The sequence below is a fragment of the Anthonomus grandis genome, chromosome 10 (assembly GCF_022605725.1).
Source record: "Anthonomus grandis grandis chromosome 10, icAntGran1.3, whole genome shotgun sequence".
Taxonomy (NCBI): Eukaryota; Metazoa; Arthropoda; class Insecta; order Coleoptera; family Curculionidae; genus Anthonomus; species Anthonomus grandis.
Window position 1 is genome coordinate 22,486,462 of NC_065555.1, and position 3,689 is coordinate 22,490,150.

General features: G+C 32.9%; 1 long non-coding RNA gene across 1 annotated transcript; it reads left to right on the forward strand.

The window, feature by feature from the left end:
• The first annotated feature begins 845 nt into the window (after positions 1 to 845).
• Positions 846 to 2,493, forward strand: LOC126740946 (uncharacterized). Its single transcript, XR_007662070.1, has 4 exons — positions 846 to 994; positions 1,154 to 1,365; positions 1,506 to 1,536; positions 2,351 to 2,493. It is a non-coding gene; the product is annotated as an uncharacterized LOC126740946 (long non-coding RNA).
• Positions 2,494 to 3,689: the final 1,196 nt, after the last annotated feature.

Below are 3,689 nucleotides of genomic sequence, written 5' to 3' on the forward strand. Positions count from 1 at the left end.
AAAACGTTATAACCTGTGATGTTAATAATTGTAGGACACCCAATTCATAATATAGGAAGCAACTTTCCGCCATTCTTCATGCAAGTTATAAATTTGCCGTTCATTAGGATTGATTTGAGGGTTTGAAATAACCTTCACAAATTTTTCCTCATTTTCAGTTTCTTGAAGTATTAATTCATGGTACGATTTTGCACAAGATGGTGTCATGCCTTCGTTGAAATATGTCCAGAATATTTGTTTTATTTCATTTGTCATATTTGATCTGAAATAATAATTAACTCATCTTATTTATCAATAAAATGTTTTCGGAAGCACGGTTTCGGAATTTTTAATGCTGCAATTTTGTTAAAGAAATATTTGAAAAAAAAAATTACTTGACGCCACGTCAAAAATTACTATTGAAAATGCCTTGTTTCTATGGCAACAAAGAAAAATATTTTATTCCACACGTCACTCATTACATCACGCACATGTTTATGATTTGAAACGCGCTTCAGCAAATGTTATCACAAGTCCGTCTGGCCTAGTGGTAAGGCCCCCTGACAAAAAACAAAAATTCCCCGATAAACAATATGTGTACAATCCTGCCACCAAATATGCACCTAAAGAATAATATAAATCACAGCAAGTCTTCGCGCGTAAAAAAATAAATCGTGATCTGTAGTCGAGTATACTTAGGGGTACACCACCATGCGTATTATAATTACTACCTATACTACGGCCCAGAGCTGGCTCGCGCTGCACTCTAGTATGGTTAGAAATACTTAAAACTGCGTTCTTCCCTATTACTAAGTCTACTCTTTTACAGAGCTAACTGGCTCAATAGTATAGATAGTAATTACGCGTCCGGGCGATGTCATTTTAAGAACGTCACTTTGACTTCAGTGGAAGACGTCTTTATGTCGTCCTGATTGGTCATTTCAGGTTATATCATATCTTTCATACACAATGGCGTCTTTTTTGTGGTCTTTAAAATGACTTTCTTTTACCACAGGTAAATATTGTGTTTTCTTTTTATTACATTCATTAAAAAAAATAAGATTTTTAAGTATAAAAAATAAGAAGAAAACAAAAATATTGAGAATTGAACCCAGGTTTACTAAGGCAGCTTAGTGTAATAGTGTATTAAAACCCGAAAATGGCTCACTTTCAGTAATCAATCACGTGACTAAAATAAGATATGCAATTGGTGGTACAGATGGCGCTGGCCCCACCATCGCTACCGACCTAAGACCAGTATTACGGGCAACCCGGTTTTGTAATTGTTTGGTGTTGTATTTCCTTTTGTGTTCGGTATTTGTTTCACATTTTGGATATTGAAAATGCTTACCATCTTAGAAAATGGCCAAATTGGATCAAATCAAGGTACATTATTTTATATTTTAATGGTTTAAATATCAACAGGATTTTTTTTCTGTTTTACTTGCTTCTGCCATGTATTCATGCACATGGTGGGCGGCTATATTGTGCAACAAAAGTAATTTACCTCTTATGGCTTTTTGCAGCAGCAGTCTTCATAAGCTCCATTTGTTAAAGGTAATCATCCTTTTCACGTTTTGTTATTTGGTTTAATTTAATTAGATTTTTGCCAGTTTGGAATTTTAAGTTAAGAAATAAAAGCATTCATTTGTATTAGTATTATTATATTTATGTTACGCTTTTTTATATAAGTGTATATAAAAAACTACATTGTTTATAAAAAGATGTCATATTTACTACTCAGGAGGTAATGTTCGCTCGAAGTATATAAAGATTAAAAGTTATCAGTATTTTTGTAATGAATGTTACCTCAAGAAAATTAACCAAAGAATGTTTTAATTTGGTATACTTACAAATGAATAAATAAATATATATTTGGAATTTAAGTAAAACGGTTTTTTTTTATACTCAAGAAGTCCTCAAATGTCATTTTAAACGCCGTCCTATGTAAATGTTTAACGTCTTCCAGGCGTCTTTTTCATTTTTTTTCCGTTGAAGACGTCTTTAAGCATTTATTTAGTACGTCTCATCGACGTCGTTTAGCCTTTATTTAAGACGTCTCAGCGACGTATCTTAAGACGTCATTTTCGATCTGACAAATATACGTCACTTTAAGATCATAAGGACGTCAAAATGTCTCGTCATATAGACCAAAAAGTACGAAAAACGACGTCTTCAAGACGGCATTTTGATACCTAGGGTATCCTTTACTAGTCGTGCAATGAAGCTAAAATTTTATAAATTTTTAATTTCTAGCAGGGAACTAATACCTACCTAATGGACCTCAGATCAGTACTGTCCATTGCTTTTTTGGTCTATATTAATGATTTCGAACGCAGCGATCCTAGTGCTAATATTATTATTTTTGCAGATGATACAACTTTTGTTGGAAGGAAAGACTTGGTTGTGGATAAGTTGTGGGAAAGGGTGAAGGAGACACAGATAATTGTTGCGGATTGGTTTACAGCAAATTAGTTAAGTGTCAAAAATTCAAACAAAAAATCAAAATCTGTATGTACATACCTATTCGTAATATATATTTGCATTGTCTTAATGTAATTTTCCTGATATTGTACTTCTAACTGAGCACTGGTTGAGGCCTAGTGAATGTTTTTTAATATCTGATTATGTTCCTATATCAAATTTTTGTCGTCAACAATCTATACATGGAGGAACCATGATCTTGGCTAGACAAACAATTGAAACGATTTTTTGTAATATTGATAAGTATGATAATCTTCTGTTAGAGAATGTTTTTGAATTCTCTCTTTCTTTTTGTAAGCGTTTTAATTTATATATTCTTTGTGTTTATAGGCCACCTACAGGAGATATTGCTATGTTTCTGGACAAACTTGATTCTCTTTTATCCCAGTTGTCCCTACACTCTAAGGTTATATTGGCTGGTGACTTTAATATCAACTACACTGATGAAACCTTGCCACGTACTTCTCTTTTAAGTATTTTAAATTCTTACGACTTGAAAATGCACGTTCTTTCTCCCACACGAATAACTTCTTCATCTGCAACTACAATTGACTATTTCTGTACAAATTTTGATGACGTTTTATGCACAGTACTCCCATCTGGTATTTCCGACCATGAAGCTATTATTGCTAAAATGCCATATAATACTATATCATCTTCATCTCATTATATGGGAAGAATTTTCAGCAGGAGAAATCCGACTTACTTTATTTTTTCAAGTTCTGTGTAATAAGATCAATCAGTGCTTTCCTAAAATGAGGCTTAAAACTAAGAAACGAAAACCATGGGTTACAAGAGGCCTTAGAATTTCAGCTAAAAACCTCCGTTTTTTGACTAAATTGTGCAAATATACCACAAATGAAAATATCCTTGTATATCATCAGAAATACCGTAGTCTGTACAGAAAGACAATTAAAGCAGCAAAATCTAATTATTATAGGGATCGCTTAAACATATCATCAAATATGCAAAGAGAGTGTTGGTCGATTATTAATGATTTTAGACATTGCCATAGAAAAGTATCTGAACCGGAGTTAAGACCTGACATTTTAAACGACTATTATTGTGATATACCTAATATCTTGCTCAAGGGTATTCGTAGTAACATTGATCCTTTACACTATCTTCAACAAGTGTCGGTTAAGCATTCATTTTTCTTTCATCCTGTCGATCTTACCGAAGTAAAAAATGAAATCAAACGCCTAAGAAACCATAAATCATCTGGA